Source organism: Cydia strobilella, chromosome 1, assembly GCF_947568885.1.
Source record: "Cydia strobilella chromosome 1, ilCydStro3.1, whole genome shotgun sequence".
Lineage (NCBI taxonomy): Eukaryota > Metazoa > Arthropoda > Insecta > Lepidoptera > Tortricidae > Cydia > Cydia strobilella.
The window spans coordinates 28344304-28362132 of NC_086041.1; the positions used below are offsets into that span (position 1 = coordinate 28344304).

At 38.9% G+C, this 17829-nt stretch overlaps 1 protein-coding gene across 1 annotated transcript in view; it reads right to left on the bottom strand.

Annotated features, from left to right (window-relative positions):
- LOC134743962 (acyl-CoA Delta-9 desaturase-like) overlaps positions 1–16374 on the bottom strand; it is a 39233-nt gene extending 22859 nt beyond the window's left edge. Inside the window, exon 1 of the mRNA XM_063677596.1 lies at positions 16164–16374. The gene's annotated coding sequence lies outside the window, so the exon portion shown is untranslated. The remainder of the gene's footprint in view (positions 1–16163) is intronic.
- Positions 16375–17829: the final 1455 nt, after the last annotated feature.

The window sequence follows — 17829 nt, forward strand, 5'->3', positions numbered from 1 at the left end:
ACGGGCCAAATAACTAACGAAAAATCAGACGAACAAATCAATAATCACTCTATACCCCAGGGAAGTGTAATTAGTTGTTTGTTATTTATAATTTATATAAATGAACTTCCTAAAGTCATAGACAAATCATGCGTGTTATTTGCGGATGACGTCTCAATCCTTACATCATGTTTAAATAACGACACCTTGGACACCGACCTAAATGACACAATGAATAAAGTGGTAGGCTGGCTCAACGACCACAATATGGAAATAAATTTAAACAAAACAAAAATCATGCAATTTAAACCAGTACAAAAGCGCGCTTTAGAAATTGATTATTCCTTTAACGGCCACAAACTGGAATGTGTAGAAACCTTCACCCTTCTAGGGTTTGATATCGATACAGGCGTAAACTGGAAAGCACATGTTACGAAAATCAAGAATAAAATGCTTAAGTTCATATATGCCCTGAGAGAATTAAAAAAAAACGACTAGTCTACAATCGGCAAAAATAGCCTATTATGCTTACGCCAACTCTTGGCTCAAGTACGGTATTATCCTTTGGGGAAATAGCATAGACGTAAATTATTTATTATTACTTCAGAAGAAATGCATACGCATCCTCGCGAATATTAGGGAGTCCAGCGAGCTGTAGACCACATTTCATTAATATTAAACATATTAATAACGGGTCACTCACGTATTTTAAGTCGAAAAACGCTCGACATGGTTCACTCCGTACCGAGGAGCGTCATCAGGAGCTTGCGTTGCCGGTGACGGACCGGCGCAGACTGCGGGCCGCAGCCCTCCGCGCTCGATGACTCGGCGCGGGCGCCGGTGGCGGCAGGGTGGGAGAGAAACTACCCTCGTTTACGACATTATTGTCAAATGATGGGTTGCACACAACACTCACTACGTCATTCGCTAATGGTTCGTCCACACTGTCGTAGTACCCAAAACAGTTTTCCAGCTTGGAGGCACTGACCAACCACGATCACGGTTAAAATTCGGATGACGGCTAATTTCGATAGCCTCCCGTACTTTTCGCTGAATCACAAACTTTTCTTTCGCAAGCACGGTTACCTTATCGAAACGTATATAGTGAGTCGAATCCGAATCCAATACCTACGTGATTCGTCACCGCCGAACCCCGGCTATCCCTATTCTTCATACTACGTATGTGCTCGGACAATCTGGTGGAAATGTTTCGGTCCGTCTCTCCTTTTGGTGAACGCAGCACCTGTCCTAGCTTCATATGAGGACGGAAAATCGTCTTAATGCAGTATCTCCGGCGTAATAAGTGTCCGATTTCATCCGTCACGCCCTTAATGTAAGGTATAGGGGCAATCTCTCCGCCGTAGTTAAACGTGGACGCGCTGATGCGTTCGCAACACGATAACTCTGCCTCCAGTTATAGCCATTGCATTCCAATACACGCCTCACGTGACCCAGCTCATGGTCCAAGTACTGCGGATCACAGAGGTTCAAGGCCCGATTAAACAGTGTTCTGGGCACAGAAGATAAGTGGCACGGATGATGGTGCGAATCTGCCCTCAGATATCGATCCGTATGTGTTGGTTTACGATACATTGTGGTTTGTATCCGCCCACAAGGTTTACGCATAACCAAGACATCCAGAAACGGCAGCTTTCCTTCGTTTTCTTCCTCCACTGTGAACTGGATCTTATGATGCCTAGTATTGAGGTGCTCCGTGAGATCCCTTAGGCTGTTTTTCGAGACAACAGCGAAGACGTCATCAACATACCACCACCAATATCTAGGTCTAACAGGCCCGCTATTCAAAGCATTTTCTTCAAACCATTCCATAAAGATATTGGCGGTCACAGGAGCTATCGGTGAGCCCATGGCCACTCCATCAACCTGAAGGTAATATTCCCCGTGCCACATTAAATATCCCGACTTCGGACATAACTCTATTGCTTCCATGTACACGGCAGTCAAATTAGTTTGACTTACGAGGTTAGAAATAATCCCAATAGTCTCATCCACCGGCACAAGCTATGATTCTAAGTTAGAATCTTGAGTGTAGCGAGGGACTCAAAAACACGAGATGTAAAATAACTTTGCTCTCGTGTTGCACTCATCATTTTTCACCTCAGTAGTGACAACATATTATAGGTTAAAATGCATTTCGAATTACACAGAATAATTCAGAGAAACAAAAAAAATTGTAATCAAAATATGAAGTGGCAGTTTATGACCTTCACTAAATTAAAAAGCTAGGTACTTTGTTTCACTCCCTGGAGTGAGGAAAGTCGCACTTTCCTCACTCCAGGGAGTGAAGAAAGTAGGCTTGTTCGAGCTGCTGAGGTGAAAATAACTATTTAAGCCATCGTACGATTTACTTCTGTATTTCTTTATTTTAAAAAGTCAACATAGTAGTGATTTTACCTCCGAGTTCGTTACAAATATAGGAAACGAAAAAGACGAAATAAAGTCCAATTTGTCTCCTAAAACAGAAAGGCACGTGGCAACCTCCGCACCGGAAAGAATCGCGAAGTTTCGGGAGCGCCCTCCTGTGGAGATGTTATAATAATCACCTAATTAGATTCACTTCAAAAACATTTTTATGTAAGAAAATACTCCTTGAAGTCGCAGTTGAAATTGAATAAAACCGGCCAAGTGCGAGTCGGACTCGCGCACTAAGGGTTCCGTACCATTACGCAAAAAACGGCAAAAAATCACGTTTGTTGTATGGGAGCCCCAATTAAATATTTATTTTATTCTGTTTTTAGTATTTGTGGTTATAGCGAAAACAGAAATACATTATCTGTGAAAATTTCAACTGTCTAGCTATCACGACGAACTCATGGTGAGTTTTGACGTCACGTCTCTGTTCACCCTGCCGGTGGATGAGACTATTGGGATTATTTCTAATCTCGTAAGTCAAACTAATTTGCCTGCCGTGTACATGGAAGCAATAGAGGTATGTCTGAAGTCGGGATATTTAATGTGGCACGGGGAATATTACCTTCAGGTTGATGGAGTGGCCATGGGTTCACCGATAGCTGTGACCGCTAATATCTTTATGGAATGGTTTGAAGAAAATGCTTTGAATAGCGGGCCTGTTAGACCTAGATATTGGTGGCGGTATGTTGATGACGTCTTCGCTATTGTCTCGAAAAACAGCCTAAGAGATCTCACGGAGCACCTCAATACTAGGCATCATAAGATCCAGTTCACAGTGGAGGAAGAAAACGAAGGAAAGCTGCCGTTTATGGATGTCTTGGTTATGCGTAAACCTTGTGGGCGGATACAAATCACAGTGTATCGTAAACCAACACATACAGATCGATATCTGAGGGCAGATTCGCACCATCATCCGTGCCACTTATCTTCTGTGCCCAGAACACTGTTTAATCGGGCCTTGAACCTCTGTGATCCGCAGTATTTGGACTTTGAGCTTGGTCACGTAAGGCGTGTATTGGAATGCAATGGCTATAACTGGAGGCAGAGTTATCGTGTTGCGAACGCATCAGCGCGTCCACGTTTAACTACGGCGGAGAGATTGCCCCTATACCTACCTTACATTAAGGGCGTGATGGATAAAATCGGACACTACGCCGGAGATACTGCATTAAGACGATTTTCCGTCCTCATATGAAGCTAGGACAGGTGCTGCGTTCACCAAAGGATAGGGAGCCTTTGAACAGGCCGGGTGTATACATGATTTCTTGCTCCTCTGGGAAAAACTACATAGGAGAGACGGACCGAAACATTTCCACCAGATTGTCCGAGCACATACGTAGTATGAAGAACAGGGATAGCCGGGGTTCGGCGGTGACGGAACACGTATTGGATTCGGATTCGACTCACTATATACGTTTCGATAAGGTAACCGTGCTTGCGAAAGAAAAGTTTGTGATTCAGCGAAAAGTACGGGAGGCTATCGAAATTAGTCGCCATCCGAATTTTAACCGTGATTGTGGTTGGTCAGTGCCTCCGAGCTGGAAAACTGTTTTGGGTACTACGTCGGTGGACAGTGTGGACGAACCATTAGCGAATGACGTAGTGAGTGTTGTGTGCAACCCATGATTTGACAATAATGCCGTAAACGAGGGTAGTTTCTCGCCCCCCTGCCGCCACCGGCGCCCGCGCCGAGTCGTCGAGCGCGGAGGGCTGCGGCCCGCAGTTTGCGCCGGTCCGTCACCGTCAACGCAAACTCCATGACGCTCCTCGGTACGGAGCGAAACATGTTGAGCGTTTTTCGACTTAAAATACGTGAGTGACCCGTTATTAATATGTTTAATATGTCTGTGTTTCACGGAAGTTTTGTCACATTTCATTAACTACGAAATTCTGACCCTAACTTCGATGTATATTTTCGAAACCTGTAAATTCGTAAGAAAACATTCGGACCACATTCGGACCAATAGGTAGGTTTGTAAATATACAAAGTTAGTAGACCAGCCCCGACGCTTCGAAACAAGGTTTAAACATGATTTAGCTGTACCGTCAACTTCTAAACTCAAACTCCATATAGTACAAGTCCAAACGTCATGACAGTTAAAATATATAACCACCTTAAAAACGACATGAGAAACAATTTAATAACATGTTGAAAGACTTTCTAATAAATAAATGCTACTAATGCTATGCGACTTAAAGGACTTTTTTAATGATAATGCTACAGACACCTTCTAAGTAATTTATTAAAACAATGACATACTTACCTAAATTACTATGACATACATCCTTACCTAAATTTATAACAAAAAATAATTTTATAATATGAATATTGTACAATAATTTATTTATTATAATACATTTATTAATGATCTCATGTGTAATTAGAACAATTGTTTTATGAGCTGATATTTTTTTAGATAAATTAATAATTTGCTACATACAATACAATAAATATAATAATAATATTTTATGAGTAAGCTATTGATATGCTGTGCCCTTACAGGGTCCATGTGAAACATTGTATACTTATTACAATTTACATTTATACTGTACCAAGGTTGCAATAAAGAATTATGAATTATAAAAAACCCTTAGTGCGCGAGTCCGACTCGCACTTGGCCGGTTTTTTTATACAATAACTTAGAAGTTTGATTTTTTCATAGCTTCGAGGGACCGTGGACTTGAGTATATGGTTTTAATTTTAACTCGATACCTCCACGCGTTCCCGAGATAAAGGTTCTTGACAGACAGACGGACGGACGGATAGACAGCCGGACAGGCAGACGGACGGACGAACGGACGGACGGACGGACGGACGGACAGACGGACGGACAACAAAGTGACCTTATAAGGTTTTACCTTTTGAGGTACGGAACCCTAAACATATTTGGGGGCGTTGTAGGTACTACGTGTAGGACGCGTGTTAACTTCTAAAACGCCAAAAATGATAACGGATAGCTAAAGAAGAAAATAAAACGGGAATCTATAAATAAATTTCAATTTGTATAAAGTTTGATAATGTTTATGTATTTAATACTTACATTTCTACTAATTCATCAGTCGATGAAAGCGTAGGTATAACATGTCCGCGTTCTGCCGACTTTTACTTCCGCCAGGAAAGTAAATTCTTCAAAAATGGAACCTGTTTTGCGCTTGACCTCTACTTCGACTTTTGTCAATGCTTATGCCCTATACACTTTCACTGCAAGACGCGCCGGCGACTCTGCGATCTGTGCCAAGTGCACAACGAAAATGATACACTGTACACCGCAGTTCATTCACTCCGCGCCGCTACAACACAGCCTTACAGCCCGTCACAGACGGAGCGATAATATACCGACAGATACCGTAAGATACCGACAGACCTTAGAGTATAGCTAAGCACCACACAACGTTACTAAAATATATATTGCTCTCTGTCTAGCACCTACATTGTGAGAAAGACGAAATATATTGTAATATGCCGAGCTAAAACATCTTAAGGCGGTTCCCTGAGCCAGAAGGCGAAAAATCTCTTTATATGATCCTGTTTTACTAAGAGGCGTTGATATTCGTAGACGTGGAAAAAATATATGTAGTTCTTGACTATATTATCTTTAATATCATAGCTTCCGATACACGAATTATGACACTTCGCTCGATACAATTAATTCCCAAAGTAACCTCTAACTCGGGATTTAATCCAACTTTACTCGGTTATTTATTATGTGATACTATAAACAAAAAAAGAAGAAAAAGCAATCTTAACTTAAATAGTAATTTCATAGCTTTCGAATTTCGATATTGTAGGGTAAGGATATTAAAATAAATAAAAATCGATAAAATTCTATCAAAATTGACACTTGGCGCGCATGATCTTTCCCGTTCTTTCTTGCGAAATGTGACAGAGACAGCGGCAGACCGATGGAACGGCCTTAAGGTATCTTAAGATGCCTTGCTATAAGATATCGTAAGATACCAAAATATTCGTATATTCGTGTGTGGACGCTGTCAAATATGAAATAGTACGTAAAATATATCGTAAGATGCCGTATCTTACGGTATCTGTCGGTATATTTTCGGCTTTATTTTAATTTTTTACTACAAACCTTTAGTAACGGTGAGAGAAAATGTCTACGAGCCAAAAGTTTGCAGACATTACCCACAGTTCACGTAGGCAGTTTACATTAATAAATGCAAATATTCTCGCTGCGTTTGTACTAAACTAAATGTTTTCGTTTCGAGTAAACTGAAATTGTTTGTTTATTATAGGTTAAGTTAGGTTAAGAAATTTTACATATGAAAGATAGCTATATTTAAATCCCTACAAGGTAACATTAATATAACTTAGATAACATACAACAAGGAAACATTAATATAACTTGAAAAAAATGTATTGTTTAGTAACTTAATACCTTAATTCGGATACTCTGCTTTCTATCTTATGTATCAATTTTATAAAATACCTACTAATTTATTCGTAGTAAACTAATAAATAACCGATGCTATACAGTCAGTAAGCAGTCTGACTACTGGAAGTGGGCCAAAATAGTTAGTTACGAATGAAGATTTAAATTACTCGTAATACCAGTGTAAGTATTGTAAAAAGAGCATCCAAGTCGTTATTCCGTAGATATTTCGGAGTTTAATGAGTGATATGCGTTCCGTTAAACGCGGTTACGGTTAGGTTATCGCTGGGAATAAATTTAAGTACCTGCATTTGAAATTCATACAATTTTATAGCTTGTTCTTATACAGTAAAATACACAATTGAAGCGTTTTTAAAAGGAGTTATTGCGGATAAAGTTAGCCCGGCAGTGCGCTCGCCCCTGGCCGAGGCTCCGAGAGCAATCAACGCTCATTTCAACTGATGTTCATTTCACAAATTTGGTTCGTCACGCATCAAATAGACTTAACTGTACTTTTACCCCACTACGCATAAGAACCGTAAGTGACAATGCAGAATCAGTGCGAATATAGAATTAAATTAATTCTATATTCGCACTGATTCCGCAATTAATTCAATTAATTGCGCGATAATACGGTAAACGAATGTAACTTACGCGTGTTATGCTTGGTAAGACAGACTTGGTGTTCGTAAACTTATTTTAGCTAGTTTGGAAACCTGTTGTAGGTATGTTATATTAAGAACCCTTATATGTTTTATACCTAACGTGTAACGTATGGTAAGTAATTATTATTTTTATTACCACTTGATTACTGTGGTTGTATTTCTACGACCCTACACATACCCTATACATTGACAATGACATGAATTTACTTGCTCTATATATTATTTTCTAATAAAAAATAATGATTTTATAGTATTTTTGTAGTAACTACACTCGTGTAAGAATGAGGGAACATGGCTCGTTAGCTATAATTATAGAATTAAGAAGTTTTACACACATCTCAAACGGCTTTCTTATTTATTTGTGCTCATTATTCTCATTAATTGTAATTTTCTGTTTGTTATTTATTTGTTTTTACTCTAAAAAGTCTAAAACTAAACTAAAACAAGTTTTTTAATACAGTTGCTCAGAAAGTGCTACTTTTCGTGGCTGTTTAGCGTGCGGAAAGTTGGTTTTCGCGAACTAGTGCTTTTTACTTTTCCAATTTTTTTAAATTTTTACTTGTTCCAATTCATGACTACTTATTGACGAGTGTTAATATTAGTTTCATTTAAACGTCGTAATCAACATAAAAACCTACTGTTAATGTAAGAATACGAAAAATATGCATATTTCATATTTTATTACTTACCTCTTCATCATTATAACGTTTATTTTTTAATGTTGAAAAACCGTTCTTAATAAGTTGTCTGAATGGAACGGAACGCCTGTCAAAGAAGAGGCGTATTTTCTTACTGCAAGAATGTTTTAAGTTTCCAAAGGCAACATTCGATATTGTTTTTATAAATATACGATACACAAATAATCATAAATAACACAATGTTTTAATATTTACAATTGTTTCTATCTTATAGAACATGCATTTGAAAAAAATAACTTATTGAAGTGGGTTCAATAATAATAACAAAATCAATAGTAGTCGAATAAAAGCTAGAAAAACACTTCGTCATAATGTCAATGTCAATGATGTTACAAAATTAATAATATAAAAGTTTCGAATTCCGTTCCTTACTTGTTGCTTTTCTTATTTTTTCGCAACTGTATTAAAAAACGTCGTTCGATACACGTGCGGAAATGTCATTCTTCACTCGTCCCGAGTCTTTCCAATCGCCTACGGCTCGTGGCAAGATATCTCGGTACTCGTGAGGTAATGGCATACTTTCCGCACTAGCATCGAAATGTACTATAACCATAACCATAATTTTCCATTACATTCTTAATATTGTTTTCACAGAATGTTATGAATGTTATGATACTTTTAAAATAAAATACACGAAGTGAAAAAAAAAACATTGACCATTTATACATGCGGTTACTGTTTAGTTTCTGTCTGTTTAGCTTTTATTCTCTGTTTGCTAATATTTTGTTGTGTAGCGCGTGAATCTTCACGTTAGTGTTAAATGTTTCGAAAATCACTTTTCGAAGATGCTGTGTTGGAAAGTACAAAGTTCATGATTAAACAACTTTCAGATATGTATACAGTTATGTGAAGTTTTTTCTCAAAATTCAACTCGTAGGTTTTCGTAATTTGTTTGCGTGACTTCATTTTCAGAAATATCAAAATGAGATACTAGGCCACCAAACGAAGGAAATACAGGGGAAATAATTCGTGTATAATTTTTTGTGGCCTAGTTGTAGGGAATGGTGGGTGGGGGGGGGGGGGTTTAAAGGTCCCTCTTTATAGTTATTCGTAAATATTTGTTAAACGGTGGCCCGTGCTTATACATACACGAATTATTTCCCCCGATTGGCAATGTTTGGTCTTCGTTTGCTGGCCTACAGTAACTATTTGACATATAAAATGTAATTAAACATAATATAAGACCTAAAAGTGTACTCATCATGAAATTCCATACTTTATTCCTCATGGTTCTAATTGATACTAAAACATAAAACAAACAAACAAATTAAAATAAAACATACAACCTATAGGTATCCCACACAAGATGAATATTAATCAAGTAGGTATTAAAGAAATTATTAAAGAAACTATTTTATTTTACTCAATACCACACCGAAATTCTAGATATATGAAACAAGCTTTTCACGACTGGGATGTTGGCATGGCCTGTGTACCTAATAGGCATTTCCAGAGGAACTGCCTCGAAAACCGAAATTCACAAATTGCGGGGATGATAACATGCTCTTTTACTTCAATGAAGGCGTAATTAGAGTGACAGAGAAAAATGCCCGCAATTTGCGAACTTCGGTTTTCGCGGTTATGGCCCAGGACTGTTGCATGCACAGCAATGAATATTAAATAACTTTTTTTTTTAATTATTTATGCAGCACAGTTTTGAATTGTTTCATGTTTGCTAAATACCTAGTATTTTACTTGTTAAGAATAGTTTGCAAATAAGTGGGAATCGGTAGGTATAACTAAGTACAAGCTCATCAGGCCTTATAAATACCTACCTACTCGTAAAATATATTTTGGCAATGCTTGTAAATTTATATTTAGAATCTAGTTTGGTGGTGTTTTTATGACTATTGTTCAGGTTCAGGGCTTTTGCTGAATTGGCAGTTAGTTGCAATAAATAACTAGAGTTAGACCAAGAAAAGTCTGTAACGATTTTGATAGCACACTCAGTGCAAGTGTTATTTATACGTCATAATTTCATAGAAGTTTCATAGACTGTCTGTGATATCAAAATCGTTGCAGACTTTTCTTGGTCTAACTAGCACTCGTACGTGTGCACAAATTATTGCCCATTATTCTATGAACAATTGTGTAAAATCTGACAGAACTATGTTTTCAAATATTTTACGACACGTTTGTGCGGTCGTAAAATGTTTTCAACTTAAACTAAAGAGGTCAGTATCGTTTGGCACGATTTACCAAACGTGGAGGCCTATATAAATACATATAAAATATGTTTTCAAAAAACAACGAATTTGTTTCTTAGAAAAATATTTCTTTCTTTTCTTTAACAATGGTATGAGAAATGCAAATGCGGTGTGAAGGGGTTACGACGCGTCTTTCTATAGGCTATAGGTTATTAGGTATCAAAGGATTGATCCACCCCGCGCCGCATCGCTTCGATTCGCGTTCGCGTGTTGTTCGCCTACGTAGTACGCTGCGTTAGGTTATTATTATTACTTATTGGTTGAGGGATTGTCGGCACTATTCTTGCCTACGACCACCTCCTGCAGGCTGGAGTCTTGCGCCCCGTGAGGTGTGAAGGGGTACACCGAGCATATGTACCTATGTAGCTATAGGACCCATGTCACAGGATGCACGTAGAGGCAGATCCCGCCAGGATTGCAAGAAATATTGAGAGTAATCAGAATCAGAATATTGGGCTCTGGGATAAAGAACAACCGTAAAACTTTAAATCCCATTTTTCCCTATTCAAAATCCTTTCTTAGTGGAGCTCTACATCATTTGGAGAATTTTCATATTTTTAGTTTACATATGTGCAGAAATTGTTACAAAATTTTAAAGTGCGTTTTAGACCTTTATGTTCGTGTTTTTTTTTCCATCGAGCGAATGTTAAAAACACACATAGACGAAGTTACTAGAAAAACGCCTCAAGATTGCTAATTAAACTTTTGTTAACCGTAGGTATTATGATTTTTACCTATGATCTAAAAAAAGCTACGATTTTTCTAACACTCCGCTCTCTGAACCCACTGCACCTTAAGTTAAGCAACTATTTAAATATATACCTAACGCAAATATGAAGGCAATACTTACATTTAAGATCCATTAAAAAGCGGCTATTTTATAAATAAATCTAAACATAGCAACCCCTTTTCATTGCACCTAAGTTTATGTATGTTTATTATCGGGTTTTAGTTACCCTTAAGAGTATTTATAAATTTTGGAAAAGTTAACTTAAAACGTTTATTACGTTCCGTAATTTATTGTAGCGTCAATCAATTAATGTTCATCATCAAAAGTACAAAACACGACACGTGCTTTTCCTATCTACGAGGCATCATCAAACATTTTTTAAGCTAGAAGTAGATAGAATATAAATAATTTATTCGTTAGCACACACAAATAGAAAATTATACAAAACAGAGAAACATAAAAAATAAAAAGTGCCACGAAATGGTCTCACCTCAGCATGTTGCTGGCGACTTCCAGCGCTGATCTTCCGGTGAGTGAAACAATCACGACAGGTAACAAGAAAAACAACGAAAGACAAAGAAGTTAAAAATACATATTACAATAAATGGTGGTAGATAGTGTTTGTTACTTATATATACCAAATAAAATATGTTCCATGTGTAGACCTACACGAATTACATACCTGTATGTAATTCGTTCACTTGTGACCAGAGTTCGAGGTTTTCAAGAAGATTGCGGTTAAAGTTATCTGTAAAAATGTGTCGGCTTGACTAAACTTGGTCACGACGTAAACGAATATAGTTGACTAACACGACTTGATACTTTTGGCGTTGACGTTAGTATATGTCGGTATTGGTATCTGAAGGTGCCTCCGTCCTCTGTATTGTAATTTTCTGTTTCAGTTAAGTATAAGGAATCAGAAATATTATGTGAACATCTTAGTGCGTATCTTTCGTCGGTAAAAATCATAGAGATATATATTTGTTCGTAAAGACCGGCCTTACTAGCACTACGAATGGGGCCGATACATTTGACACGATTGAGCGCGCTGGCGACTAAATGCGATTTTTCTACTCGTCGGGTATAATCTGTGTATTACAACTTCACTTGCAACACTACAACCTTACTCTTTTCAACGTTGGATAGCCTATGGCACTTCCGACTCAAGCATAAGAATTTTATCGATACGGTTTAGTCAATTATAAAAATTTTGAAAATAGAACTTTGTACATTTCGATAAAATATTTCTTATTGTTTAAGGAGACTCGATTCAATGTAAATTAGCCTACTTAAACACGCTGCTGCGTCGCATCTGCTTTGTGATTGGTTGGCCAACAAAAACATTTTATTTTATGTTGTAGTAGAAACAATTGCTTCATAAGTCAGAAACGCGCATGTCATATAGTAACATCCATACCCAACAAAAACCGCTTGGCATTGCTTGTTAGTCTCCATAGGCTACGGTGGCCAAAATCGAGAAAAAACTGTCTTAAAATTTAATTTAGCAAGGAGCACGTAGCTCACGGAGCACGGAGCTCATAAGTTACGAGGAGGTGTCGTTGACCAACTCGCCGGGGGCGCCGGGCCCGGCGGCCAGGGCGCGTACGAGTATGAAGGTATCGCGGGCCGCGACAGCTCGCGTATACTTTTGGTTTTGGTTTGGTTTGGTGGTATGATTCTACTAGTTGAAAGTATTATTTTTTTGTCTCGTAGAAAAAGTATTGCATACAATAGTGATATAATCAAGCTTTTCAATCTCGTACCTTACTTAAGCAACTCAGCAAGCTTCGTTGCTTAAACACGGTACTCGACTGAAAAGCTCTCTATTATATCACGACTGTATAATAGTATTTTATGCTCACCTTGTCGTGGTGGAGGGGCTTAGTAACCGTGGCTTGGTCACCCACGGTGAAGCGAAGAGGCAACCAGGGCCGGCCTGTTTGGGTCGCGGGCTGGCCCGAGGAGGACGCTCCAAGTGGGCTGGTTTAGCCCGCTTGTGATGCGCCGAAGGTGGTCCGTCGAGGAAGAGGAGTGTCGGTATTGCGGTAAGCCGTTCTCCCTATCCTCGGCGGCCGAGGTGGGATCGCAGGGGAAGAGGAGTGATGGTATTTCGATGCGCCACTCTCCCTATCCCCTGCGAACTTGGCGGGGCCGTTCCGCTGTAGCGGCGTTGGTGGGGCTGCAGAGGAAGAGGAGTGTCGGTGTTACGATGTGCCGTTCTCCCTGTCCTCTGCAGCCGAGTTGTGGTTTTGCGGCAGAACCATAGACCTGATCTGTCGCCGGGCGCCGGGGAAATTCCTGACGCCCGTGGCTTCCCTGTGGCGGGTTCGGGGGGGTCCGCTACAATACAGAATGGAAGCCGAGGAGGAAGGCGCGTCTTACCATCTGGCGCGCCTAGCGTGAAGGGCCTTCGGGCATTCGCGAAGGAGCCGCGCTCGTGGGCGGCTGCCGCCGGTGGGGTCGCAGATGTCAAGCGCAAGCGTTCCTGTAACCCCACCAATAGGGCGGCGAGGCGGCATATGGGGGTTTTTTTAGGGGGTACACCGTGGGCCTCATTAGCCTAGACGGGAGTCCCACATAACCACTCGGGTCACCCCCCGCACCCGGGTGGTATGCGTAATGCATTTTTCCCTCCTAACAAAAAAAAAAAGGCAAGACTCGCCGGAGGCTATCAGCATCCAAAATTAGTCTATAGTCTGCGGGTAGCGTTCAGTACCGTACCCTACAGTAGTCTTCAATATTCAGGGTGTTCATCCTGATGTAGAATTCAATTTCTCTTCCCTGCCAGTAATTTGAGATCTCTTGTTTGTATGAGACATTTACGGCATATCCCGCTGCGGAAGTCTCACTTTGCCAGCACTATATGGCTACAGACTAACGTAGTCTATTGGATTCTACATACTTATACAGGGTAGTCGGGATATCTAACGGTGTATTAGCTTTCGAGGCCTAGTTTTAGAATGAATGACATTTTTTATCGAATATATTGTTCATCATGGCTCAGGGTCAGGGTAAAAGGCGTTTTACTTTTTGATTGATGTTGCCATTAGATGGACTAGTCTTGACATACATAATTATTGTCAGACATCAATGTGATCACTGCCTACGCAAAACCTATTCGTACAAATTTAACTGTACGAGTTGTTTTTAAGTGAGGGCTTAATAAACAAAAATGGCTGGTATTTAACTGATCACCAGATATAGTAGAATATCCACCTTTTTCCATTCCTTTAATATGCATACGTCTCAATTAAACTGCTTAGAGACATGTTTTTTATGCCAACCAATTTTTAAATAATGCTGACCAAATAATAATTTTGCAGCTCAACTATTTATTAAGCGGATAAATTGTAACAGAAGCAGATCGATATTGGTTATAATGTTGACCGTTGTGAATTATATGCTGAACAAGAGTTGTAGCTCGATTTTTATTTATTGCAAGCCAAATTTTTGTATACTGTCCAAATGATTTAATGGCTATTTTTTTGCAGATCAGTTTTAAAAACGGCTGATCATTTAATTACTTCCCTTAACTAATTAATTTTTTGTCGGGTTGCTGTTTTTTCTAGTTGGTGGTGAGAACCTAATTCTTATAATTTTAGCGAAGAAGACAAATTTGTACAGTCGCCATCAGATATATCGGAGCAGCCGAGGTGCTCAAAAATATCTGAACACGCACCTAGCGCCTTAACAATAGAGGCGTGTTCAGATATTTGTGAGCACCTTGGCCGCTCCGATATATCTGATGGCGACTGTACCTACTGATATTTCAAGTAAATTGCATCGTTGTGAAAATATTAAATCAAACCAATCAAACTAGTTTACTGATAAATGAAGGAAAAAATCAAACGCGCTAGGTCGCGCTAGACGCATCGCGCGCAATAGGGCGCACGACTGCGGTCCAGCTAGCAATGAACATCGGCGTCACTAGCACCTAGCACTTCTCAAGATAGTTCTAATTTTAGTTTTTTTGCCTATATTTATTCAAGATACCTGTAGGATCTCCTAAATACTCACTTAGCAATCGGCATTATCCCGAAATATTTTTGTCGTAAACCAAAGTAACAAAATATGCCACTTTCTGTACCTCAACTTTTAAGTTTGTGATTTGTACCTACAGTTTTTTTTATTGAGGTGTACAATAAAGCATATATGTGGAAGAGTCAAAGAGAAAAATATATCTACTAGTCATGTCCAGGAGTACCTACTACCTGTATCTGGCTCTTGATCTATAACTAACCTATGAGACTATAATATACCGGGTGTTTCCTGTAACACGAGCATTAAATTAAACTGTAGGCTTTACTCCTCAAACTGACCAACATTTGTTCAGCAACTTTTAAAAATAACTTGTGTTTTGATTTTCATACACTTTAAAGTTTATTCTAAGACGCAATGTATTGCAAAATTTGTTATGTTTAGAGGGTGACAAGCAACGTCAAACACACAGATGGCAGCGTACATTAAAAATAATATTTAATTAGTATGAAAAAGGTATAATCTAAAAATTTCATAATTTTAAAAAGTTGCTGAACAAATGTTGGTCAGTTTGAGGCGTGAAGCCTCCAGTTTAATTTATTGCTCCTGTTACAGGAAACACCGTGTATATACTATACTATTCGCTATGAGACTATGGGCCAGTTGCACCAACCACAATTAACAGACTGATCAACGTCAAGCAGCAGAGAACTATGAAACTTCCCATACAATAAAATTTAGCGAACGCTAAAACGGTGACAGACGGGTTGGTGCAACCCGACCTTAATCTATTATTTTTATCTTACGTAGTAAATACGTAGATATCAGTTAGGTTAGGTTAGAGTTAGTTAGTTTTTTTTAGAGGAGTTTCTTTATTATTTTGTTAAATGAATACTCCATAAAGGTTTTTTCGAAATATTAAACTTTTTATCGTTTACTAGTCTATTAAAACTTAAGACAATAAATATTAATGCCAAATATGATGAAGATAATATTATAGGCCTCACACATTTTAATATATAAATACAAAACTTACATACTATTTAATTGTCACTAACAATCCAAAAATATTTTAATATACGTACCAACTTTCAAAAATGACGTCGCGCTAAATCCGAGAGAGAAGAACACACACTAGCATAATATGCACTTTGATGTGAAAGTAATTAGACGAAGAATATGTATTAGACGAGCGCCCGTGACATTGGTCTGAGAGAGCGGCGAGCTTTAGCCGGCGCGCGCGGCGCGCCTCATACTTATAGCTTCAGGCTTCGAGCACTTTCCCCACCAGCTGAGTTTTCTCAAAACATGGCTCGAGCAAAGTCAATATGACTGAGAAAATTTTGGATTCTAATTTTGACAGCTAACTAATAACCATGACTTAGTACTAGGACAATCGTCCTTTTTTAGACTTTCTTACTCCCCAAGCTAAATTCAGCCACGTCTAATGAAATGAAATGAAATGAAAAATATTTATTTCGAGTCTATATGACTCATACAGATTTATTAGTAGACTTACGTTCCTAGTGTTAGTACCTAGTTAAACCTAATTAACTATTCTATACCTATTTATAAGACGTTACAATATATATACACTGCTGGACACGTGCATTTCGCAGCAGTGTCTTCTCATATAGGTACGGGCAGTCAAGTCTGTCCTCTATAACACACAGGATAGGGTTAGGGCTGGCCCGCACTCGGCGCACCAGAGATGTGCATCGTTTGCGCATAGTCGCATAAAAGCAGTCCACGCGCGCTTCTGCGAACATCCCTGATGCGCTGCAGAAACGAGATAGCCCCATGGCCCCATCAATACCCGGAACGCGTTGTTGTCTAAGGCGGCCGTATAATTATTATACTATGTATCACCGAGGTGTGACGCTATTACCTACTAAATATTTTGAACTATGTAACCACTACCTGTAAGCTGTAAGGGTGCAGCGTAAAAATTAACTTTTGATACTCTTAACTTTGCGATGTCTACATGATTTTATAAAAGGATGAAAGACGCGAATGAGTTAAGCATACAATGGAATGTGTATGGAATCTGATGCCCCAATGTTTTATATACACCTAGTATTATTCGTTTGCGATTTTGGGGTTGGCGATGCAAAAGTTAGTTAGTAGGTATGTACCTAAGAAATATCGGCAAATAACATGACATATGCTACTGAGTTTTGCAATTTAAAGTAAATACTCCCAGAAATCTTAATTACTGGTTGTCTGTCCGCGACGTTGATGATGATGATGATTGATACAAACTGTTCTATGTCCTTCCTCGGGCCTCAAACTAAATATCTCAATATTAAATTTCATCTACCTAAATCGGTTCAGCAGTTTAAGCGTGAAGAGGTAACACAGACAGAGTTACTTTCGTTTCTTAGGTATAATATATTTCGTAATTGATAATATTAGTGGGGATAGTAAAGATCTCGCTGCTGATGATCGGAATTTTGGAAGCCTATATAAAGGAAGTGGGGCTCCGAATTTAGGACGAGAGAGTCCGATGCTCGCGCGCTTGCTCCGATGCTAGCATAGTAAAACACGCGGGGATTTCGTTGACTAATCTAATCTCAGTCTTGTTTATTTATTTTTATAGCTTTATTACACAGTAATAAGATAAGAAGATAAGAATAATCACAATATGTGATGTTACTTATAATAATTGTCGATGGCGCTTACGCCATTGTAAACGATACACTGAACACAACGCTGCGCGACGCAGTGCGGCGTAAGTGCCATCGCCAATAA